The sequence below is a fragment of the Saccopteryx bilineata genome, chromosome 11, assembly GCF_036850765.1.
Source record: "Saccopteryx bilineata isolate mSacBil1 chromosome 11, mSacBil1_pri_phased_curated, whole genome shotgun sequence".
NCBI classification, from domain to species: Eukaryota; Metazoa; Chordata; class Mammalia; order Chiroptera; family Emballonuridae; genus Saccopteryx; species Saccopteryx bilineata.
The window spans coordinates 2,511,863-2,538,927 of NC_089500.1; positions in this window are offsets into that span (position 1 = coordinate 2,511,863).

The window sequence follows — 27,065 nt, forward strand, 5'->3', positions numbered from 1 at the left end:
CTGACACCTGAGTAATTTTATTAACCAATGTCACCTGAATAAATACAATAAAAAATTTTTAAATATATTCTTTTATTCAACATTGTTTTTGCTGTTTTAGTTACTTTGCCTTTCTGTATTAAATTTAGAAAGATCTTGTTTATATCTATAAAAAATCTTAATGAAATTTTGAAATGAATTTCATTGAATCCTTATATCCGTGTAGAGATAACTGACATCTTTAACATGTTAAATCTTCCAGTCCGTAAACATAGTAAGGCTGTCCATTTATTTAGGTCTTCTTTAATTCCTTTCATTTATGTTTTATCAAATGTTTTGTAGTTTTCAGAACACAGGGCTATATCTGTAGGGTTTTTTATATTGAACAACTATAAAAGGAACTATATTTTAAATTTTGCTTTTTAAATGTGCATGCTAAGATACAGAGATATAATTGATCTTTGCATATTGGTCTTTTATCTTGTGACCTTGCTTACTTTACTCTGTATGATTTCAATCTTCAATCATTTCTAATTTGTTGGGGATTTTTGTGGCCCAGGATATAATCTATCTTGGTATGTGTCCCATGGATACTTGGGAAAAAACGTACCATACTTGATGTTTTGCAGTGAAATATTTTGTGCATCTAATTAGATCCTGTTGTTTAATGGTGTTTCTGAGTTCTGTACGTGTGCTAATTTTCTGTTTAATTATTCTACTTTATGTCGATGAATCTGACTACTCTTGCTACCTCATATAACTGGATGTATGTAGCATTTTTCTTTTTCTCTGACTGTTTTATTCTTCTTCATATAATGTTCTAAGATTCATCCATGTTGTCCTATGTGTCAGAATATCTGGCTAATACTCTGCTGACTTAACGAGTTCTTGATGTTTGGGGGTTTTGCCTTTTCTCTCTCCTTTTGGGAACTTTAAACACCTATTGGAAGGCGCTGAGTTGGCAACTGCTAACTGGGCACCAATTTAACTGGAAGTCATTATGATTCTTTATTATTCTTCTATGAATGAGGGGTTTTAAACAACTGTTCTATTATTGAAATCAATGATACCAAACAATAAAAAAATAAAGAAAACTAATAAACTCCATTTCTGATGCAATGATCATTTATAATCTATCTGCCAGGTTAGTTAATTCTGTTGCACATTCCCTATACAATAGACAACTTACAGAAAACAATTTGAAATTCTGTATCATTTACACGGTAGACTGAAATAGACCCATCGAGTATCATCTACTGAGGTTTTGCATAACTACAAGAGTCTTAAAATAAACATTACTATTCTTATCATTCACACCTAGATTTAATTAATGGCCTATAGAGTTGAAGATTTGAAAAGCCAAAATATTAGAGCACTTAAAAAAAACTCATGCAAAAGTGTCATTTAATACATGCATACATATTAATTAAGAGTAACTAAATAAACATTTTGTATTTTTAACATTTAGAACATAAGAACAGTAAGAGACAAGCTAGAAAAAGAGAATGGGGAGAGGCTATAAAAGAGAGAAGGAGGGGAGGTCACAGGACTGAAGAAAGCCAGAGGGCAAAGAAGAAAGGCGATCTCCCAGAGTGGGGCCCTGCCATATCCAGTTCCTGCCGCAGGTGACATCACCCTCCGCCGAGAGAACTCCATCCTGGGGAATGTCCAGGTACGTCCTGTTGGGTGAAGGATGAAGTCTCAGTTTTCAGTCAATGAATGCCCTGGGAATTAGAGGTTTAAGCCACCTCATTAATGTTATTTTAATTTTATTTTGGGCATAGAAGTATGTTTTTTTTTCATCTGTTTCTGATGTTTGCTTAACAGAGACAGAAAATGGGAAATTCCTCCCGAAATAACGGGGACATTTGAGAGAGTGTAGACAAAAGACTATTTCTGCTTCAAAAAGCATTCAAGGCACAAAGACAGAAGTTGGAGACCATCACTCACATGGAAGAGAGACTTTAAAAGCCCTGATTATCACAGGAACATACATTTGGGGACCTTCCACCAATATAATTCAATCTGAAAAGCTTTTTCAAGGTTAATGAATATCAGGGAAAGTTATAAATTAGATGTTTTTAAATCGTAAACTTGACCGTTTTTAATCAAGCTAAAAGAGCTATTTCAATTTCTTATGAAAATGAATGCGAAGATGATCTTAAGTTCAGAATAATTTGAGCATCTAAATTTGCACGATGTACTCTCCCTATTCAGTAAGTATTTAGCAAGACCATCCTCCATTAATTACCCATTAATACTTCATTAATAATCTTAGCACTCATCAAATGTGACCATATCATAGAAAGATGACCTTTGCTCATGACAAAACTGACATTCTTTGTGAAGAGTTTCATTTAGGAAATGAGTGGATGATAAAGGACAGGGAAAAAAAGGATGATAAAATATGTGAATGCTAAAGTCCATATTTTTCTTACTTCATTCACCTGAGGTAAAGTGAGTTGGTTTTCTAGAATTCTTGCTCACATACTGTTGGGTTTGTTTTGGAGTGGTTATTTCAAGTTGGCTCAAAGTATTGGAAAAAAAAACCTTCAGAGACAAGGAAGCTGTCTTACGTCAGAAACAAAGTTTCTCATCACTGCTCAACTAAGTGGAGCAATGGGTTGATGCTTCTCTCTCTCTCCCAGTCTCTCATTCTCTCAAAAAAATAAAAATAAAAAAGAAATTAAAGAGAAAGAGAAAAAAGAAAGAAAGTGAGAAAGAAAGAAAGAAAGTGAGAAAGTGAGAAAGAAAGAAAGAAAGAAAGAAAGAAAGAAAGAAAGAAGAAACAAGGTTTCTCATGAGACACCTCTTTTGTTGATACTCCTCGCTCTGTGTAAATGGGTTGGCTCCAGATAACTTGCAAATAATTACTGATATAAAAATTCAAAGTATTTACTGAACCTCTCCTCTGCCCCCTGCCCTGTGGAAAGTCGTTTCTGCAGCAGTTAGCAGAATGCTGGCATCTTATTTGCCATACAATGTCATTGTGAGAATTAAATGAGAAAACAGTCATGAAAACGCCTAGCAGAACACCTGGCATATCGCAAGTGCTTAAGAAATGTTTGTTAGCTTGTTGTTTTGCAGTCCTTGCCAGGAAGGGGGATCAGTCAGTTGGAAAAACACCATTACATGCAAGGAATGGTGCTGTTTTCATATCTATAGCATGTGATGCTATTAAGTGCCAGACGTTCCATAGAGACAACAGAGTCATGGCTGAGTTTGGTGAGTCACTCTCCGCTGATGACTGACCTCACTGAAGGCGTTGGGTGAGCCCTGGAGGTAGGAGCTGTCACGGCAGGTCACTGCAAAGATGGTGAGAGTGGGGTGGGGTGGGGTCACCCCCCCAAAGGTTTTGTGACATACAGTCTGAGAATAGTCACTCAGTTATCACTGCTAATTTCCCTTCTCTCCACCAAACTTCAATAAAGTTTAAAGACACATGGTAAACAATAACGATAATAAGTTGGAGAAAAGCAATATTTCAGCTACAAGAAATAAAAACGGCTTTGGACATCCACGTTCCCATCCTGCCCCCTCCCCTCCACACACACACACACACACACACACACAAACAGGTCTTTCCAGCTTACAAACTTCTACCACTCAAACACCCTAACTGATTTTATTTCCACACTTTGTTCAAGTGATTTGGTCCCTCAAGCTGGAACCTCAGATGCCCCACAGTTCACCCACAGAAAAGTTTACCAGCCACAGAAATAGTAGCTTGTCATGGTACTGCAGGCAGACCCTTAAGTAGAGTTACGTGCAGGGCACCAATGCTAATAAATATGAGGAGTGATTCCCAAACCAAAGATGAGCAAATGCTTACCCAGCTGCTACAGAAAGAGCAAGATAGAATTTTGAAGGAAAAAAAAGGGGGGAAGGAGAAAAGAAATTAAATGAAATGGATATGAGCTGGAAACATCTGTGTTCACCACAGAGTAAAATGCATATTCAGCAGCGAGTTTATTGGCTCTTTAGAGGATGTGAATGGTGCATTGTAAATAATGACCCGCCTGTAATAAATTCCCGGCAAAAAAGAGAGGGGCCTCTGTGTGTTCCTCCCACAATTCACATTTCTGAGTCCCTGCTGTGAGTGATGATTCACAGCACTCACAAATTCCTGTTTTCAAAATGCTATTGTATCCTCCAGGGCTTTCATTACGTTTTATACTAGCTGGGGAAATTTAAAACTTGGGAGAGCTGGGGTGGGAGGGGAAGGGAGAGGAGGAAAAAGGAGGGAAGAGGAGGGAAGAGGAGGGGAGAAGAGGGAGGAGAGGGAGGGGACGGCTACCCTCAGTGGCGACCTGCGCTGTGCTCTCAGTCTGGGGCGACCATGATGGTTGTAATAGGCCGGCAGTCTTGCCCAGGCTGGGCTCTCACCCATCCTCCTTCTGCAAATGCATTGTGAGAGGAGAGAGAAGGAACAGTGACTTCCCTGTATGACAAGGCAGGAAAGACTAGCTAAAGATCTGCACAGCTGAGTTTGGAGAGGCCACTGGGAAACAGCGGGAGGGCTCTGCAGCCAATGAGCTCCACCAGGGGCCTGTGGCTGCCGTGACTTTCTGGCCTGATGTGCAGTCTACCTGCCCTGCAGAGTTCTGATGCAACATCACCCATAAAGATTTAGGAGTGCACCCAGTCACGTGTACAACACGTATCCGTTGAGTAGACATCCTATAGCCACTACTTAATGGTTGGTGTTATAAAAATAATACCTAAAGATGGAATTGTCCTGGCTGGATGAAAAACTCCTCTCAATCTGAGCATCAGTACAATGAAATAAATGTTCTCGTCCACCTCACTGAATTTCCTTTTTTTTTCCTTTTAGCTCTTATTATTCTTAGAAATTTAGTTAGAATAATTACAGGTCAACCCATTGATTTTTATTGAGATATAATTGACATATAACATTATACCGGTATTAGTTTTTGGTGTACATCACTGTGATCCACAGATATTGTGAAATCCAAGGAATTTCTAAGGGTTAGTTAGGTGTGCATGGCGCTGCTGCCCATGCTAACACCAATGTGCCAGGCCTTCCTCCTGCAGACCACAGCATCACCGTTGGTCTAAATCTTGCTGACCAAATGGTGACTCAATCACACTAGGTACTCTAGGGAGGAGAGTTTTGGTGGAGCCTCAAAGTCCCCAGGGCTCAGAGTGCTCAGGAAGCAGTGTCTGCTGAGTGCCTCTGACTGCCGTTCTGGAGAAGAATCTTGTCCCCCAAGGTCCTCAGAAGTGTGAAGCCAACAGGGGGAGCCCCCGCCATCCAGACTCCACCAGCTCCGATAAAAAACAGGAGAGAGCACAGCTGAACCAGCCTGAGGGGTCAGGTGGAGTGTTAAAGTCACGTGTTAAGGGGGGGAGTTACACTTCAGATAACTAGAAAGAACTGTTGTCTATCAAGAGCTGCAAGCCTCCTGCACCAGAAGTTTCTTTGTATATTTCCTCCCCAGTTCCTAGATGGCTCTCCACTCACTGATGTCCACAGATAGCAAACATATTAAGTCATTTTCTAAAACGAAACAGCCATTAATCCAAATTCATTCCATGTTTTCTTCTGTCTTCCCAAATAAACTCATCCTTTCCAAATAAGCAAGTGGCTAGAGCCACTGATAGTTTTAATTAAAAAAAGAAAAATCTGTCGAAGTCTTCTGTATCACTTCCAGGAAAATTTCCAGTACTTTTGTTCTTTTTCAAGACCTATTTAAAATTTTGCAAGGCAGGCTTAAAAGCGAAGAAATGATTGTTTCACGATAGACCAAGTCCTGTCCTGTCTTAGGAACCAGCGGGAGAAGCTGGCATCCGAGACCCCAAATACAGCTCAGCTTCCTTTGTTCTCTCTGTCCAGGCACAGAGAAAGGGGAGCCAGCCACTGGCCCAATGCCCTACGGCAAGAGGGGATAGAAAGAGAGAAAGCGGTATTACTTCCCATGGTGGTAAACTTTGTTGCCCGATACCTCCAAAAGGTAATAAGAGCTGAAAACTATTTTAAAGAATGTTCTAGACCCATTTGGGATCATGGGTCTGCATTTATCTTCCACAGAAGTCAAGATGTTTGGACCCTCCATTGCCTGGTAAGTGAACATTCATTGACATTATTCCTACAAGTCGAATAAACCATGGGTGGCATTCCAAAAGGTCACGCTGGTTTCTAGAAAAGACAGCTGGAGGTGCTGAGCGGACAGCTCTGCCCATTTGGTGGGCGGCTCTCCGACCCTCACAACGCAGCCCTTGCTACCTGGGCTAGTACAGAGCAGACACCAAGCAAGGCAAGTGGACATCACATCTGAAGCAAGATGTCCACCGTTAAAAGGTGAAGCCATTCCATCCAGTGCATGCTGAAGCCTTTCAACTGCACCTGTGCAGGTATACTGCACATGTCACACCCATCCGCATGCTCATCAAGCTCCATCCCAAGAGTGAAATAGGAAAGCTCTCCCAGGTGAGCTCAATCATCAAGTCTTAAAAAGCTGGAAGGGACCATAAGCTCCTTGCAACATGCCTAGTTGGATAGGAACTCCGTGTTGATATCTTTTCCAAAAGTGCACACCTACAGATGCCTTGTTATTTATTGCATCCTGCTAGATGCTTTTCCCAGATCTCCCCTCGCTGCCATAATGCCCAGACCACATTTCTGGGTCAGAATGAGTCATAATTATTTTAGCTGATCCCTACCACAAACTGGGGCTCGGAGGCACTGGACTTGCCTGGGAACATGTCAAGAAGGCTTGATCAAACCCAGCCTATCGCTCAACATAAAAATAAAACATATTACCAACCACTGTGTGCAGAATAAATCTAACCTTATCAAAAAAAAGGGTATCTGTTTATATTTTCATTGCTGTATAACAGGATCCTGTTTTGTTATCGGTGTCTCCCTCTGTGTGGCAAGGTGACAGGAGACATCTGTTTTTAGCTTCATTGGCTTTTCCTTTGTTCTACAGGTTTTCTGCACTGAGAGGTTAGAGATATTATGTACAAACCAATTTTCAAAAAAGCTAAAATCATGACTATCACATCAATATAAAATGAACAAGTTAAATATTTTATATAACTCAACCAATGAGCAAACAAAGCAGATGTCATAACCAGTTGAAGAAAGAGAAAGGGACACATCTTTATGGGGTAACAGAAGGTTGGACTCAGTGTGCAACAGAGGCAGCACTGGTTCTCCCACGGGCCGGGGGCACATCAGGCGGCCCTCTACAGATAGAACTGGTGTATCTCTAGACAAGAAATAGTTCATATTGCTCTCAGCTATTGACAATTTGGAAAGCTGTAGAATAATTCCCCCAGAAACAAAATCTGAAGACTCAGAGGGTTTCTCCTCTAAGTTCCTGCAGCATCTAGACAATCTAGAGTTTTCTACTGAAAACAAATTTTCCTCTTCACTCTGAGTTCATCTCTCCCTCCAGAGGCTTAACCTTCTCTGGCCAAAAAGTAGACCCAACTTAATAAATATTAACTTTGGTAATACATAAAGGCATAGCTTTTATGATTGGAATAATCTGGTTTAAAACTTTCTTCCCAGTGTAGCCTAGTCTCTGGAGAGTGGATGAAGTCAGAGATTCCCCTTGACCCAGTCCTGTTGAGCAGCTGTACCCAGAGCCACCCTGGAAGGTGTCTCATGCATTGTAACCATGTACCTATCAGAACATGGTGCCTAGGAGTCAGGGAGGGGGTGGGCAGCAGATACTGGGGGAGCCAAGCATTCCACCCTCCTGTGGAAGGTGGGACACAGCGGCTCACCCACGACCCCTCCTTGCCTTACACACATCGACCAGGAGCCAAGGGGAGACAGGCTCAACCAACTTCCCAAGCAGCGCAAGGAGACACCCTTTTTTTTTTTTTTGGTAAAGTCTTTTTAGATTAGGAAGTTTTTCTTGAAGAAAAAGAAAAAAACAGACGACTGCTTTTTCAAAGTTTGCTGTCTGCAAATGCCATGAGGTGATCCAGGAGAGACTGGGGGTGGGGGGGAGGCGTCTATGATTCATTTTTATTCTTTAGTCTGGAAGACAAGCCATGGGTAGACAGCGATGTTTAAAAAGTGATCACTTTTTACAGCATCTCCCTCTTTGTAACACAGCCAACTTCCAATACAATCCTTTTATTTAGGATTATACTTCATGCCCAGGAAAGCTTGTGTTCCTATAAAGCCTTCCTCTAGGCACCTTGGGGTCCAATTACTACATGGCTGGGCGAGGAGCAGCAGCACTCTTTAGTGACTGTCATTACCCTGTTTGTAAACTCAGTTCCCCGTTTATCCCCCCAGGGCACATTGGAGCTTCCGGGGAGCAACTCCTCCTGTGCACAGTCACAGCTCTACCACCGTGGACTCTGGGAGCCGGGGCTCCGCCTCCCCAGTCTCTCTCCCCGAGCCCACCCCAAACACGCCTTTGAGGGAAGTCCGAGCAGACTGAGGTCTTCCTCCATCCTCTATCCAGCTACCTTCTGCCACCCAAGGCCGTGTGTCCCCTCTGCAGAGCCCTTCTCCCGCCAGGCTCTCCTCCACGGTGTCAGTAAGACCTTCACAAGTCTCCCCGGCCCAGAAGAGATGACAGGACAGTTACAAAGAGAAAGCTTTCAAACTGGGCCAGGGCTCACTCACAAATCAGATGGCTCCACACGTGTCTGATCAGAACAAGATTGGCTTGATTAGATTTCCTTTCATTCCCCATGATGACTGTCTTACCCCGAGCTCCAGTCTGAGCCCTCCCCACAAGTGTGTACCTAACGATCTGCAGGCTTGGGGTGGAAGAGAGGGAAAGAGAAAGGCACACAGAAATGGGGACCGTCCCCACTCCCTGTGGCCTGTTCTCTGCTTGTCTACTCACACACACACACACACACACACACACACACACACACACACACATTTGGTTTTCTCCCAATCATTGGATTGCTACCACAAAGAGTAAAGGACAGTCTTCCATCAGCCCAAGAGTCTGTCAATGTGAAATATTTTAACTAAATTCTAAAGACGCCTGCTAAAATACAATACTTTGTTATTACATTTATAGCCACTGTACACCGTAATACCAAAGAGCACAGAATGTCATGTGTTCTCCCAGCGTTAAAATGATAGACACCGCTATGATTTCCCGAGGGAAGAATGCCACCACAGGGACTCTCTTTCCGCGGGGAGATCCAAATGGCATTGCCAAACCTTTATGATACATGGAATTTACTCTTCTGATCATTTCCCATCATTTTTATTTTTACATTAAGATATAATTGATATGTCATCTTGCAATAATTTCAGGTACCCAGCATACTAATTTAATAAGTGTATGTAAAAAAAAAATCAATCTTTTTGAAACATTTCTCTGATTAGGAAAATTAGTTGTATTTAACGCCAGACTGAGTTTAGTCACAAAAGTCATTTACTTGTGAAAGTTCCATTCGCCGGACAATCACTTGACTTCAAGGGTCCATGTAGATTATTTGCTTTGCAATGATCAAATACAAACTTTTTTTTAGAATTTATTTATTAAATTTAATGCAGTGACATTGATAAATCAGGGTACATATGTTGAGAGAAAACATCTCCAGATTATTTTGACATTTAATTGTGCTGTATACCCCTCCCCCAAAGTCAAATTGTCTTCTTTCACCTTCTATCTGGTTTTCTTTGTGCCCCTTTCCTCCCCCAACCCCTCTCTCCTTCCTCGCCCCATTTCCCCTCCCCCCAACCCCTCACCCCCGTTGCCATCACATTCTTGTTCATGTCTCTGAGTCTCATTTTTATGTCCCATCTATGTATGGATTCATATAGTTCTTAGTTTTTTTCTGATTTACTTATTTCACTCCGTATAATGTTATCAAGGTCCATTCATGTTATTGTAAATGATCCGATGTCATCATTTCTTATGGCTGAGTAGTATTCCATAGTATATATGTACCAAAGCTTTTTAATCCACTCATCCTCTGACGGACACTTAGGCTGTTTCCAGATCTTCACTATTGTGAACAATGCTGCCATAAACATAGGGGTGCATTTCTTCTTTTCATACAGTGCTATGGTGTTCTTGGGTTATATTCCTAACAGTGGGATAGCTGGGTCAAAAGGCAGTTTGATTTTTAATTTTTTGAGGAGTCTCCATACTGTTTTCCACAGTGGCTGCACCAGTCTGCATTCCCACCAGCAGTGCAGGAGGGTTCCCTTTTCTCCACATCCTCGCCAGCACTTATTCTGTGTTGTTTTGTTGATGAGCGCCATTCTGACTGGTGTGAGGTGATATCTTATTGTGGTTTTAATTTGCATTTCTCTAATGATTAGTGATGTTGAGCATATTTTCATATGCCTATTGGCCATCTGTGTGTCCTCTTTGGAGAAGTGTCTATTCATTTCTTTTGCCCATTTTTGGATTGGATTGTTTGTCTTCCTGGTATTAAGTTTTACAAGTTCTTTATAAATTTTGGTTATTAACCCCTTATCAGATGTATTGTCAAATATGTTCTCCCATTGTGTAGTTTGTCTTTTTATTCTGTTCTTGTTGTCTTCAGCTGTGCAAAAGCTTTTTAGTTTGATATAGTCCCATTTGTTTATTCTGTCTTTTATTTCACTTCCCCGTGGAGATAAATCAGCAAATATATTGCTCTGAGAGATGTCAGAGAGCTTACTGCCTATGTTTTCTTCTAAGATGCCTATAGTTTTAAGGCTTACATTTAAGTCTTTTATCCATTTTGTGTTTATTTTTGTGAGTGGTGTAAACTGGTGATCTAGTTTCATTTTTTTGCAGGTAGCTGTCCAGTTTTCCCAACACCATTTATTAAAGAAGCTGTCTTTACTCCATTGTATTTCCTTACCTCCTTTGTAAAATATCAGTTGTCCATAGAACTGTGGGTTTATTTCTGGGTTCTCTGTTCTGATCCATTGATCTATATGCCTGTTCATATGCCAGTACCAGACTGTTTTGAGTACAATGGCCTTGTAGTATAAGTTGATATCAGGAAGTGTGATACCTCCCACTTTATTCTTCTTTTTTAAGATTGCTGAGGCTATTCGTGTTCTGTTTTGGTTCCATATAAATTTTTGAAATATGTGATCTATATCTTTGAAGTATGTCATTGGTATTTTAATTGGTATTGCATTGAATTTATAAATTGCTTTGGGTAATATAGACATTTTAATGATGTTTATTCTTCCTAACCATGAGCAAGGTATATGCTTCCACTTGTTTGTATCTTCCTTGATTTCTTTTATCAATGCTTTGTAATTTTTCGAGTACAAGTCTTTAGTCTCCTTGGTTAAGTTTACTCCTAGGTACTTTATTTTTTTGGTTGTAATTGTGAAGGGGATTGTTCCCTTAATTTCTCTTTCTGACTGTTCATTGTTGGCATATAAAAATGCCTCTGATTTCTGAGTATAGATTTTATATCCTGCCACTTTGCTGAATTCATTTATCAGGTCCAGTAGTTTTTTGACTGAGACTTTAGGGTTTTCTATATACAATATCATATCATCTGCAAATAATGAGAGTTTTACTTCTTCTTTTCCAACTTGAATGCCTTTTATTTCTTCTTCTTGTCTGATTGCTGTGGCTAGGACTTCCAGGACAATGTTGAATAAGAGTGGTGAAAGGGGGCACCCCTGCCTTGTTCCTGATCTTAAGGGGATTGCTTTTAATTTTTGCCCATTGAGTATGATGTTGGCTGTGGGTTTGTTATAGATGGCTTTTATCATGTTGAGGTATGTTCCCTGTATTCCCACTTTGCTGAGAGTTTTGATCATGAATGGGTGCTGGATTTTATCAAATGCTTTTTCTGCATCTATTGAAATTATCATATGGTATATCTCCTTCCTTTCATTTATGTGATGAATAACATTGATAGATTTGCGAATATTGTACCAGCCTTGCCTCCCCAGAATAAATCCCACTTGATCATGGTGTATGATTTTTTCCATATATTGCTGGATCTGGTTTGCTAATATTTTGTTGAGGATTTTAGCATCTATATTCATCAGAGATATTGGCCTATAGTTTTCTTTCTTTGTGTTGTCTTTGCCTGGTTTTGGAATCAGAATTATGCTCGCCTCATAAAAGGAGCTTGGAAGTCTTCCTTCCTCTTAAATTTTTTGAAATAGTTTGAGAAGGATAGGAGTTAGTTCTTCTTTGAATATTTGGTAGAATTCACTTGTGAAGCCATCAGGCCTGGACTTTTCTTTGTTGGGAGTTTTTTGATAACTGTTTCGATCTCCTTTGTTGTAATCGGTCTGTTTAGGTTTTCTGATTCTTCCAGATTGATTTTTGAAAGATTGTATGTTTCAAGGAATTTGTCCATTTCATCTAGGTTGTCTAGTTTTTTGGCATACAATTCTTCATAGTATTTTCTTACAATATTTTGTATTTCTGTTGTGTCAGTTGTTATTTCTCCACTCTCATTTCTAATTTTATTTATTTGAGCCCTCTCTCTCTTTTTCTTGGTGAGTCTAGTTAAAGGTTCATCAATCTTGTTTACCTTTTCAAAGAACCAGCTCCTAGTTTCATTGATTCTCTGTATTGTTTCTTTAGCCTGTATGTCACTTATTTCTGCTCTGGTCTTTATTGTTTCCTTCCTTCTACTACTTGCTGTTCTTTTTCTAGTTCTTTTAGATGCAGGGTTAAGTTGTTTATTTGAGCTTTTTCTAGCTTCTTAAAGTGTGCCTGTAGTGCTATGAACTTCCCTCTCAGTACTGCTTTTGCTGTGTCCCATAAATTTTGAGTTGTTGTATGCTCATTGTCATTCGTTTCTAGGAATTTTTTAATTCTTCTTTGATCTCATTTTTAATCCATTCGTTATTTAACAACCTGCTATTTAGTTTCCATGTGTTTGAGAATTTTTGAGCTTTTTCTGTTGTGGTTTATTTCTAGTTTCATGCCATTGTGATTGGAGAAAGTGCTTGATATGATTTCAATCTTCTTAAATTTGTGGAGAGCACTTTTGTGCCCTAACATGTGGTCTATCCTAGAGAATGTACCATGAGCACTTGAAAAGAATGTATATTCTGCTGCTTTAGGGTGAAAGGTTCTGAAGATATCTATTAAATCGAGTTGATCTAGTGTGTCCAATAAGTCTGCTGTTTCTTTGTTAATTTTCTTTCTTGAGGATCTATCTAGTGATGTTAGTGGAGTATTGAAATCCCCTACTATTATAGTATTGCTGTTGATCTCGTCCTTTAAATCCACCAAAGTCTGCTTTATATATTTAGGTGCTCCTATATTAGGTGCATTGATATTTATAAAAGTTATATCTTCCTGTTGGATTACTCCTTTATCATTATGTAGTGGCCTTCTTTATCTCTTACTCAAACAATACAGAGAATCAATGAAACTAGGAGCTGGTTCTTTGAAAAGGTAAACAAGATTGATGAACCTTTAGCTAGACTCACCAAGAAAAAGAGAGAGAGGGCTCAAATAAATAAAATTAGAAATGAGAGTGGAGAAATAACAACTGACACAACAGAAATACAAAATATTGTAAGAAAATACTATGAAGAATTGTATGCCAAAAAACTAGACAACCTAGATGAAATGGACAAATTCCTTGAAACATACAATCTTTCAAAAATCAATCTGGAAGAATCAGAAAACCTAAACAGACCGATTACAACAAAGGAGATCGAAACAGTTATCAAAAAACTCCCAACAAAGAAAAGTCCAGGCCTGATGGCTTCACAAGTGAATTCTACCAAATATTCAAAGAAGAACTAACTCCTATCCTTCTCAAACTATTTTTATCTCTTTATCCTTTGTTTTAAATCCATTTTGTCTGATATAAGTATTGCTACCCCAGCTTTTTTTTCATTTCCATTTGCATGAAATGTTTTTTTCCATCCTTTTACCTTCAATCTGTGTGTATATTTTGTTCTAAGGTGTGTCTCTTGTAGACAGCATATGTACGCGGGTCCTGTTTTCTTATCCATGCAGTTACCCTACGTCTTTTGATTGGATCATTTAATCCATTTACATTTATGGTTATTATTGATATGTAGTTGTTTATTGCCATTTTATTCTTTAAAGCTGTATTCCTCTTTTGTTATATTCTTTTCCCACTTTGATCTGTTTACAACAGGCCCCTTAACATTTCCTACAGCATTGGTTTGGTTGTAATGAATTCCTTGAGTTGTTTTTTGTCTGGGAAGCTTTTTATTTCTCCTTCAATTTTAAATGATAGCCTTGCTGGATAAAGTAGTCTTGGTTGTAGGCTTTTGTCCTGCATTACTTTGAATATTTCTTGCCATTCCCTTCTGGCCTCAAGTGTTTCTGTTGAGAAGTCAGATGTCATCCTTATGGGGGCTCTTTTGTAGGTGATAGCTTTTTTTTTCTCTTGCAGCTTTTAATATTTTCTCTTTATCGCTCAGCTTTGGTATTTTAATTATGATCTGTCTTGGTGTAGGTTTCTTTGGGTTTCTCTTTAATGGAGTCCTCTGTGCTTCTTGAACTTGTGAGAGTTTCTCCTGCATTAATTTAGGGAAGTTTTCAGCTATGATATGATTGAACAAAGTCTCTATCCCTTGTTCTTTTTCTTCTTCAGGAACCCCTATGATGTGGATGTTATTTCTCTTCATGTTGTCAGAGAGCTCTCTAAGAGTTTCCTCAGACTTTTTGAGTCTCGTTTCTTTTTTCTTCTCTGCTTTCATGCCTTCATTCCAGTTGTCCTCCAACTCGCTGATTTGATCCTCAGCTCTATCTATCCTGTTTTTAATTCCTTCCATTGTGGTCTTTATTTCTGATATTGTATTTGTCATCTCCGACTGATCTTTTTTATACTTGCTATTTCTTTATTTAGGTGTTCCTAATGACCATCCATTGTTGTTCTAAGATCCCTAAGCATCCTTACAATCATTATTTTGAACTCCACATCTGGAAGTTTGATTATTTCCATATCACTCAGTTCATCTCCTGAAGGTATTTCTTGTGGTTTCATTTGGATTGCACTTTTTTGTCTTCTTATTGTGTTTGGATGTTTTATTTGTAGAGTTGGTTGAGTCTAGGCTTGGTGTTGTCTGCCTCCAGTTTTCAGTTGTGTTATTTCTAGGTCTTCTTGGGTTGGTATCAGCTATTATTTGTAATCCACTTTTGGATTTGGGCAGCTTTGAAGTCTTGATTTGTTTGTTTTCTTAACAGGTGATAGTCTTGTTTATTGATCTCAGCAGGGGGCTTCCTTGAAAGTGTATCCAGGAATGAGATGGGTGTACCCTGAGACTCTGAAGGCCTCTTCAGCCAACTAATCTCCATGGAGACCTGAGTTACTGTCCCTCCTCCCCAATTCTTGTTTTCAGTTGTGGCTGTTTGCACTGATTAGAGCTGGAGAGATGTCCGGAGATCTCTGATCCGGAAGCAATTCAGTACTGTTTTGTGGAAGGTTCAGTCCCTCCCCCAGCTATAGCCACCTCCAGCATGGATGAGTCAGCTTTTTTAGTTTGTTTCCTGCATTCCTTAGCCCCTCACAGTCTGTCCCTCTCCCTGTCCTTTCCACTTGGGAGATAAGCTGGTCTTTTCAACACACCTTGCTCCCTGGTTGCCAGGCAAGTGGCTGTGAGCAGTATTTTCTGCTCTTTTCCCTTGGGTGAGATCCCCTCTGGGCTCTCAGCCTCCCCTTCCCCTCTGTTCCTGTAAGCAGAGGAGATTCAGGCACTCCCTATCAGGTTTGTTGTGGCTTCTTCTTTGCTCCTTGATTTTTGAGAGCTCTTCTTATAGGCCAGAGTTGGTTTTTCACGCTGATTTTTCCTAAATTGATTTGTATTCCAGTTTGTTGGTGAGAACTGGGCGTCTGGGCATCTGCCTACTCCTCTGCCATATTCCTATCCTACAAAATTTTTTTTTTTCATTTTTCTGAAGCTGGAAACAGGGAGAGACAGTCAGACAGACTCCCGCATGCGCCCGACCGGGATCCACCCGGCACGCCCACCAGGGGCGACGCTCTGCCCACCAGGGGGCGATGCTCTGCCCATTCTGGGCGTCGCCATGTTGCGACCAGAGCCATTCTAGCGCCTGGGGCAGAGGCCAAGGAGCCATCCCCAGCGCCCGGGCCATCTTTGCTCCAATGGAGCCTTGGCTGCGGGAGGGGAAGAGAGAGACAGAGAGGAAAGCGCGGCGGAGGGGTGGAGAAGCAAATGGGCGCTTCTCCTGTGTGCCCTGGCCGGGAATCGAACCCGGGTCCTCCGCACGCTAGGCCGATCCTACAAATTTTTTTAAGTGCAGAGCTTTCACAAGAGGTTAAGTCACCTTTTAATCCCAATATTCTAAGTTTGAGAAGTCCAAAAGAAATCAGCGTATGGAAATGCATTTTGAGTGTGCAAGAACCCCTCTCAAATAGTGAGCGGAGCACAGTCAGAGTTCACTGACTTACTAAAGACCACCTTGAGCCTGACTGTTCATGGGAGTGCTGACTGGGAGTGTCCTTGTCTTTGGAGGTCATGGTCACAGTTCATTAGACCAGGAGGCCCTGAATCTGGACCTAAAGTTAACCTCATGAATGTGATACCAAGTAAAACCTGACTTTGCAGGCCCTTGTAGCGGCAGTGTGTTTTGCATGTGGGAGGCACACTGCTGTCACCAACTTCTGTCCCCTGCATTCACTTTGGAGACTTCTCTTCCAGGTGAAGGTCTCTCTCCTAAGGATCCCACAGTCAGAAAGACTTAATGGGTGCCATTCACTCCCCTATGTCCACACTCAGGTCCTGTCCTCACCCAGAATGAGTCCGCATCTGAAATCCTAAGTGCAAATGTTACACCTTCTGATCACGTTTAGTTCAAGATCTCCATTTCTGCTTGACCTACTCTTCATGGCTCCAGAACCCCAACTCCTATGACTGCCGCCCTGCCCTCACTTCCTTTCCTGTGTTTAACCACTTTCCTTTTTCTTTTTTTTTTTTTGAGGGGGGTAAGCACTCATTCTTTATCTCTTCACCCTTCCATTTTACCTTCCAGGAAAACAAACAGACAGACAATTTTTGATCAATCTGACCACCTGTTTTCTCTGCTCCAATACGAGGTCTGTTGAGGATTAGAAGAAAGCTGACATTACAATAGGATTCACTCCAGACACCATTTCTCTCATCTCGACGGTCACCTCCTAATAGTTAGTTGTATTATGAGTCCTGAGACAAGTAGCGGTTCTCAGGGTGGAGAGAGAGCTCTGTAACAAACAGCAGGAAGGTAGGTCTCAGAAAGGAGCAAGGATACAGTTAATTGGGGGGGGGGACAACTTTGCCTAAAATTCAGTATTGCATCACAAAAATGAAAATCAAGAAATTCCAAATGGACCACGGTAACTAATGAGTTTCTTAACGCTAAAAATAATTGTTCAATTTACACCAAGTTCTGTTTTGATATCCAAAGTTCTGTGAGTGGAAGATTGTGGAAGTAGGTTGCAGAATCTACTCAGTAGAAAATTAAAGTGTTCTAGTTTTGTTTATTTTTAAGTTGGTGGGTAGGCACAGGAAGTTATCAACTAAAAATCTCTCTTTAAAAACATAGCACAGCCAATAAATCACAAGGGAGAACAACATAAAGAGGGTAATGAATAATTTCAAAATCTGTCTCAGGAGAAGGAGGGCACTCATCTTGGGTTCTTTTTTGAATAAATACAAACACTAAAGAGCATATTTTTGCCTATGTATTCAAAAGAAATTTCTGCCAATATTTAATAAGATCTTGCAAAAAAAAAAGAAAAAAGAAAGAAGAAAACAATACATGTAGATTGATCCAACAATTTACAGAAGACGTTAGCTTATGGGTTGAAAATTACACTTAGAACAATTTGTCAAACAAATTCCCAAGAACATTAAAACCCATGCAAGAGAGAAATTAATATAATGCATCTCAACATCAGTTAAGAGCTGCATAGATCAGAGATTCGTTTGGTGCCACGAAGGTCCGACTTTGACTTTCAAACAAGATGAGAGTATGAACCACACAATAAGACAGAAACATGAACAGCTAATTTCCAAGGATTCCATCAGATTATAAATGCAGTGCACTCTAATGAGAGGCTCCTCCCACCCCCAACCTTTGACTGTCCCCTGACTGTAGACAGGGGTCTACAGACCAAAAGCAAACATATTTTATGCTTGAATATGTATACCATTCCTGGCAGAAAAGCTGTGTCTACATATTTCTGTTATTTTTCAAAGCAATCATGCTCTTTAATTCTCCATAAAGGACAAATATTTTTAAGTAGAGAGCAAGCAAGTTCTCAGTTAAGTCCATTGTACTCATTCACTTAACTATAATCTCCCCTTTACTTATACAACATGTGACTGAACATGGTCTCACGCACCTTAACATTTTTAGTGTGCTAAAAATGGCATTAATGCCTTTTTCCACAGTGCCTTAAAGAGTGCCTTATACATTCTTCAAAAAAAAGGGAAGAAGATAGAACAAAAAACTAGATAAGTGTGTATTTTATCAGAAAATGTTCCAAACATTTTTGTTATTGTTGTTTGTTTGTTTTTTTAATAGCTGGGGAATAGGAGTACCAGTGAGGATGGATGAATGAAACAGCTTGGCCTTTGAAATCACATAGGTATTTTGTGTTAGGTTTGCTTCTAAGCCAGACTTCCTTCCTGCAGCCAATAATGCAGGGTGACATCATCCTTAACTATGTCACTGCAGTTAATAAGCCTGAGTACCACAGGAAGTCATCTGCTAGGCAACCCAGTGGGTGTATCATCAGGAGAAAACTGTTGGATAGTCTCACGCTGGGTATCAGGAAGGGCAGTCCCATGCTGGGTATTGTGAGGTGCAGTCCCGTGCTGGGTACCATGAGGAGAAATGGGCTGGGCAGTCCTGTGATAAGTTTCACAGTGGAATCCTGTGCTGAGTATCTCAAGGTGTGTCTCATTCTGGGAATCATGAGCTGCAGTTCCATGCGGGGTATCGCAAGGGGCATCCTGTTCTGGGTATTGCCAGGTGCATGCCCTGCTGAGTATTGCAAGGAGAAACATGCTAGGCCACCTTTGCTTAAAGGTGATCTCTTCGTGGTCTCAACAACCAAGATGGGTGTGGCCACCGCCCGTGGACTTGGGGAGACAACGGCGGAAGCAGCTGTTTAACAGATACAAGGTTTCCTCTTAGGGTGATGAAGAGGTTCTGGAACCAGGCGCTGGTAACTGTAGCAAAACATGGTGAATGTAGTAAATGTCAGCAGTAGTAAATTTTATAGGTACTTTACCCCCTCCCCAAAAAATGTAGTAGAGAGTAAGTAGTAGAGACTAGTAAGCATGAATAGTACAGTCCTGCTTCAAGATCAAATAAAATTTTAAAAAAAATCTGGAGAGGAAAAGTAAGTAGAAAAAAATGAATGAAATAGGGTCACAGGTTGGTCCCTGTTGAAGATGGGTGAGAGATATACCTGAAGCCTCTTTGTACTATTCTTCAATTTCTATTGCTATACCCATAATAAGAAAAAAACCATATACAAGTATACAAAATCTTTAAAAATTTTATCAAGCAATCAGTGAATTTTATGTATTTTTATTGGTGTAATAATCAAGGATAGCTTCTTGAAGAAGAATCCCATGGATTATGATTTCAGCATAGTTTCGAGAGGTCTGATAAGCTACTATCCCCCACCCCAATTAAATGGAATTATTTGACAATGCCTCAGATGAGGTTAAAAAGTACAAGATGGTTGGAATAGTTGCCAAGTGAGTATTAGTTTTGGAACCTGGAGCATAAGCACAGATGCCTTAAAATTATCCAGGGCCTCTCTCTGAGGGCCTCCTGAGGAAAGCACTCCATAGATAATGCTTTGTGAATCAAGCAATGCTTCAATATATGTGCTCACTCCTAAAACTTTCAGGATTGTTGTGAGTAACTGAGTGTTGTTAGTTTTAGAGAATGCATATTTCCTGGTTAAAAGAAGGCAATGACAACTGCTTTAACTGCTTTGAACCAATTAATTGATATTATATATATATATATATAATTTTTAAATAGCTGACAAGTTAGTCAACTCAAAATAAGTTGGTCGAACTAATCATCAAATTTAGTTGAACAAATTTTTTGTAGATAGTAAGTCAATTTGAATGTGTGTGATTAACCAGTTGCTTAGGTATCAGGCAGATATAGATATAACTTGAGAACTGAATTTATCATTTAGATTTTAAAGCTGATCAGTTCATCTAATTTGAGGGTAAAAAAAGAAGTCTCAATTTTCAAGCAACTGCTTTTTACATTTAAAATATATATTTCTGTATTCAGCCTAGGAAATCATTCAAAAATTGAGGTTTTTTATGTTGGTTACAACTGCACCCAGTTTTTTTCCTCTCCAGACCAGTGTTTAAACTATCATACTCTGTCCTGATTGTGATACCAAAGGAGAGGTCAGACTGTCACAGGCACGCAGGACAGAGCAAGTGAGGGCAACACGGGAGGGAGACCACTCTTGCTCCTTCACCGTGCTCAGCGTGCTCCCTGAGCCGTTCTGTCCCTTCATCCGCCACTTAAAAAAGATGGCTTTTCCTTCTGTTTCCTTAGTCACTTTCTTAACAGTTTCCTGAACAGTTTGACTTTGGCTTCTCATTTCTCAGGGTTTGCCTGGCCTCCGGGATTATCTGGGATCCCCTTCGGTCATGCAAGAGCCATATCATTTCTTGAATAACACCAGAGCACTCATTTCTACAGACTGCTGATAATCAACCCACACACAGAATGGCTAACTTAATACCCATCCTCTCATGGCCCAAAACACTTAGTTATTGAGGAAGTGGGACATATTCTACCTACAAAGTTTCAGCGGAGAGATGACTGGTGGGGAAATAGGCACACAGGATGAGACTCCCCCCCCCCATATACAGAATTGTCTAGAATGCTTCTACCCTGGTCCTCTGGATCAAGGTGGAGGTGTAGGCATCACCAGCCACTTATCAGCTCCCATCGTGACGAGGATCGCACTAGACTGACTTATTCGTTCTGTCTGTGTTTGGCCCTGGGAATTAAACACGTTCCTCCAAAGGCTTTCGAAGAAGGCTCTTCTCCTTTGGCTCCAAAGAAAACATGGTTCATGGTTTCCTCCTACCAGAGTAGGGAAAAAAAAGAAAGAAAACAATGTCACTAATGAAGAAACTTCCTGATGGCTGTCCTCATAGGTGAAGGCACAAAGACACTGTGGTTACTTTCACTGCCGACCTAGCCTACTTCTTCCCATATACACACCCCCGTGAAGTGGTGGAATATTAGCACAGGGCTTGAGCATGGCTTGGCTAATACTAAAAATAAAATCCCCCCCCCCATATTTCATTGTGGTACAATTGCCTGTCTTCAAGAAAGATGGAAACTTTTACTCGAAAGATATATCGTTAGGATTTCCTGTAATACTGAATTAGCTGCAGTCAAAATGAACTATTGTACACTGCCATTATTACTCACTTACCAAAAATACTTTGTTCTGGCTTTAATATTTTCTTAATACTTTTAATTTGTTCTAAGCACTTCCTCAGCAGACATTGCCTCCAGCCCCCCACGGCCTCAGAGCCAGGGCAGTCACTACTATTGCCAAATGTCAGGGGAACCATGAGAGGCGGTGAAGAAGGTCAGAACTTGAATCAACAACCCACATCTCCCTACTCTTAGTTCCATGCACTTTGGGAAAAAAAATAAAAAATAAAAAAAAATACCATTTCATCACATATCTAACCAAATATCTAACTAGGATTTTTTTAAGTGACAGAGGCAAATGCTATGTGTTTACATTCACTATGTCTGCCTTGACAATTTAAACATACCTCAGTAAAAAAAAATTACATTAATAATCACATAAAAGACTCTTTGAATGTCATCCCTGGACAATAGACATGTCCACACGGAGCAAGGAGGCTTCATTACATTTCTATTATGCAACTGTGATGTCAGTGCAAATTTCTAAAAAGCTCTGTCCAACTGTAATGCCAGGACAGCTTCCTTGAGGTAAGACACAAAACAATCAACACAACACTGTGTTAATCTGAGGTTTGACAGGAAGCCATGATGCAAAGAGACATGCCAGATCATGTCAACCTAGAGCCAGGGCTTCTCTTCAAGTGGGTAGCGTTGTCAGAGTTCAGGGCTCTACCTTTGGGGACCAGGAGGGAATGTAAAATGGAGCCTGAGCACTTGGGCACAACTGGCTGGAATAGATTAACGTGCCACCCAGGGGATGCAATGCACCACCACTGCCTCGACATCGCTGACTTCCCCTATTGCCAGATGGGGTTCTGCAAGGACACGCAGCCCTTGATGTCACCCCGCTATTGAAGCCAGGCACCTGGTGCTGGCCGGTGCCTGTTCTGCCTCTGTACTGTGGTACTGTTTTTCCCCCAACCCTCTTTATTTACAAGGTTTTTGAATACTATCTTTTCCTGTTTACCATATGTCAGATGCTCCATCAACTGATGATACAAGCAGTCAGAGGCCGTGCAGCTCTCAGCTCCTAAAATAGACTTTCCCTCCCTCCCTCCTACCTCCTATACTTCATCAAGCCCCGGAGCACTTAATTACTAAAACCTGAAATGTTCCTCTGACCAAGATGCATTCTCCGTGTGTCCATCTTTCAAGACCTCCGTTCAATCACCCGCACATGGATGTGGGCACCCAGAGAAGGAGAAATAAATCCTTGCCTGTGTGTGTTTCCATTATGTGGACTCAGTGCTGGGACAGTTCAGCATAAAGATGGTGCCCCCCCCCCCCGAATAGAAAGAAGGTGTTCTGTTAGAGCCCGCCGGCACCCTCTGTGTGGGGAGTGAGTGTGGGCCTGCGGGCCCCCCACCCCCGCAGCAGGCCACCTTCATCAGGGCTTGCTGGATGCTCAGAGTCTCACGCTCCAGGGAGTGCTTCCCTGCTCCATGCTGGTAGCAGATTAAAGGATTAAAGTTGTTCTCATTCCCATCCAAGCCAAATAGGCGCATAAGCAAGCTGTCAGCTCCTCTCAGGATGGCACGGGACACCACGGCCATGGTCTGCAGTGCTCTGCCATACTTAGCACATTGTGAGCATCTGCAGGTGGAATCGCAGGGTGGGGGGAGGAGGTGGGAGGGTCACCCGGGGTGGGGGGACGTGGGGAGGAGATGCGGGCCTGAGAAAATTCCCCCAACCCAAGTGCACATTCCTGCCAAAGGGGCCCCGCGGGTTGCAAGGCACCCTGCCAGAAGGCTGTGCCCAGGCTCCCAGTACACGGTGAAGGTAAGATGCTGTTTAGTGAGAGAGAAGGAGGAGGAGAGAGTGACGGGGGGGCCTCCACCTCTGCTCACCACCAGCCAAGGTTGGCCGTGCCGCATTCCCCACAGGAGACTCTGCCCAAGAGCACAAAGGAGGACACAGGAGCTGTGAGGCAGCTGAGTCGTTACCAGCCAAAGCAGGCAGGGGCTGTGTCCTGTGATGAAGCCACAGGTCACCGTGCCACCTACTTGTCAGGGACACAAAGAGGGGGCATCGAGGGAAGGGCCCTCCTGATCCCTTACCCCCCAGTAACGTGCATGTGGCAGAACAACCAGTGAACGCGTGGATCGTCGTTGAGAACAGGAAAAAGTGTCCCTTGCACAACAGGCACGTGGGTATGATGCATCGGCGTGTTTGGAGGACAGGGTAAGAACCCGCATGGGAAAATGCAGCAGGGCCAAAGGGAGCCTGCGACTGCAGAAACATCAGGAAGCTTCCTGCAGCTCACGGCATGAGTCAATGACTTGAGGAGAGGAAAATAATTACATGCCTTGTTGAAACTAGTGTTTATCATCATTGTGTTAAAAATTTATAATAAAAAGCCCAGGTGCATACCGCCTTCTGCTGAGTGTGGCTTAGAATGAGATACACAGAACCTCTTTATTCTTTGTAAGAGTTTCTGTAAAAATAGGTGAAAATAGAATGAACAAAAATTCTATTCACCAAAAAAAGACCATCTTGTCATTGATTACGGAGCACTATGTGATGAGATTTTTTCATGCAATAGGTCATATGAGCCCCTAAACCAAATATGTGCATATTTATAAAGGAAGGAGACCGGACATACAAAGACTTTACACCAAAATAAACAAATGCAATATTATTCTAGAAAGGAAAGAAATAAATGTATATAGTGTTGTTTCTCAGTAGAATTGTGCCCCCACCCCTAGAGATAAGTTCAATTCTTACCTCCCGTTGCCAATGAATGAACCTTATTCAGAAATCGGGTCTTTGCAAATGTCATAAAATTAAGACGAGGTCATACTGGTTGAGATGGGGTCCAATCCAATGCCTGGTGTTCTTATTTTAAAAAGCAGAACTGGCCTGACCTGTGGTGGCGCAGTGGATAAAGCGTCAACCTGGAAACGCTGAGGTTGCCGGTTCAAAACCCTGGGCTTGCCTGGTCAAGGCACATATGGAAGTTGATGCTTCCTGCTCCTCCCCCCTTCTCTCTCTCTCTCTCTCTCTCTCTCTCTCTCTCTCTCTCTTTCCTCTCCTCTCTATAATGAATAAATAAAATCTTTTAAAAAAATAGCAGAACTGGACACACAGACAGAGGGAAGATGGCCGCGTGGTGATGAAGACAGAGATTGTTGTGATGCAGCTACAAGCTAGGGAGCTTCGAGGACTGCCAGCAGCCACCAGAGCGGCACCAGACAAGGAAGGAGGCTGTCCTGGAGCCTTCAGCATGAGTGTGGCGAAACACGAACAATGACTATTTCTAAGACAAAAAACACGAAGTGGTTTCATTTAATTAAATCTATTGGGGAGACCTTGGTTAATACAATTACATAGCCTTTAAGAGTACATCATCTATGTCAGCGATTCTACACTCAGGTGTCTACTCAAGAGATAAAAACAAACATCTACACCAGTGGTTCTCAACCTGTGGGTGGCGACCCTGGCGGGGGTTGAACGACCAAAACACAGGGGTCGCCTAAAGCCATCGGAAATACATATTTATTATACAATATAGGTTGAGAACCGCTGATCTATGTATTGCATTGTGTGCCCACCACCCAAAGCCAAATCTTCTATCGCCATATATTTGACCCCCTTTACCCTTTATGACCCACCACCCTCTTCCCTCTGATCACCACCATGCTGCTGATTTCTTTTTTCTTTTTATTTTAGTTTGAGAAAGAGGCTGAGAGAGAGGAAGGGCAAGAGAGAGAGAGAAGCATCAACTCGTTGTTCCACCCAGTTGTTCCATTTAGTTGTGCCCTCAGTGATTGCTTCTCATACGAGGTCTGACAGGGGGTTGAACCCACGACCTCATCGTGCAGGGGTGGCACTTTATCTACTCAGCCACCTGGTCAGGGCCCATCCTCTTGATTTTTATCAGTTTTCTAAAATCCAAATGTTTTTCTAACTTCTGAGTTTTATAATTCCTATTTATGTGCTTACATTTTCAATCAGAAAAATAAATAGACTAGGTAAAAAATAATATTCAGTTGTTATTCTTCTAATGTCAAGTTACATGGGACTCCTAGGCGACCAAGAAGTTCGTTTTGACCACTGTGGGGTCCTACATGCACCTCAGGACCGTGGAGCGTGTCGGGGTCTCGGCAGGGCTAACCCCCTGGGATGCTGCTGCAGTCTTTGGTCTACAATAACAGCACATCTGCTGAGTGGCCCTCTGTGGCCATGGGGCTGAGTCCAGGAGCCAGCTGTTGCCAGAGGGGCTGGGCCCAATCTCCCAAAGCAAATTGAGCATTCCTGCCCTTAAGTCCGACCACATACAGAGCCCTGCCCTGAAGGGGAGCAGCTCATTGCAACTTGGGTTTGGTTCCCTTTTAAATCTGAGACACCCCCCCATTTTCCCCCATGCCACCCTGAAAGCCTCCCTCCAACATCTCTACTCAGTTCCAAGTTCAGCTTTCCAAGTAGGCAGGAGGAATAGCTGTCTCCGGCACCGTGGGCTTGGCCCCCGTGAAAGGCCTGGCATAAGAAACTAACCAGGGGACCTGGTGGGATTCAGGAATGGGCAAATCCTGGGACAAACACACACAGATAATAAACCTCACTAGACAATCCTTCTTCTTCTTCTTCTTCTTCTTATTATTATTATTATTATTATTTTAATGTGTGCATTTTAGGTCCTAGGAAGAGAAAATAAACTGTGAAAATTCGGAGTTCAGAGTCAGACAGTTGGAAAGAAACGTGGCATGTCTACCCAGCGCCAGTGCAAGTCAGGGCTTACCCTTGCAGCAAGCTGGCAAGACTACAGTGACATCAAGGTTCAAAGGTGCTTTTTCCAACTTGGCACAACATCTGCACACGCCTCCAACCTTAGAAGATTTAACTGACCAGCAGCTTGTTGTTTTGGACTAAAGATGCTGTCTTCTGGGAGAGAATACTATGAACACTATTTTGATCATTTTATGTCTTATTTTCTTCAGCCTGCTCCGATGTTGAGTGGGGTGGGGTATGCTTTCAAGCGTGTCAGTTTCTAGGCATTGAATTCCTGATTCACCCTCCATACTGAACTTTGAAGGACTTGAGCTTGGAAAACTCGTTTTCTTCCAGAGGTGTGAGGTTGCCGGGATGCGCAGGGTCCCAGAGAGGAAATATGGGTTTGGGATTCTTGTGGGCAACAGATGAATCCTAAATTGCCCAATTCTTATTTCCATTTAAATCAGAAGCTGGAGAGCCTCTCTGATTACCTGGAAATGAAAGGAAAATCAGAAAAAGAACTTACCTGTTAACTCTCATCCATCTGCCATTTCAGAAAGGAAACAATGTATGCAGTGAAAGCCCAGGTAGGTGCGGAATGACAAGGAGAAACGTGTTTCAGAAACACTGTGAAGCATGCTGAGACTCCACTGGGCACTTTGGAAGCTTTCCTCTAATGAGTGTGGGGCTCTGGGGGCACAGGTGGCCCACATGTCATGTCCATCGACGTCACAGTCTGCTTTCTTTTGGGAGGGTGGGCATTAAGCTGTGGTCTACCAGTTTCTGTTTTCATTAATTGGGCGTTGTGGCAGTGACTCCGTGGTCTCCATCCAGTCTTCAGTAAGAAGCCAAGAGACCCTCTGCTTTCTTGATTAGTCATGCCAAAGACAGGCTCTCCATGGGCACCACTCATGGCCCCACAGCCCACGAGGGTCTTGCGTGATCACCCTAAGACCCTGACCACACAGAGAGATGGTTGCACCATGGGCCATTCGCATC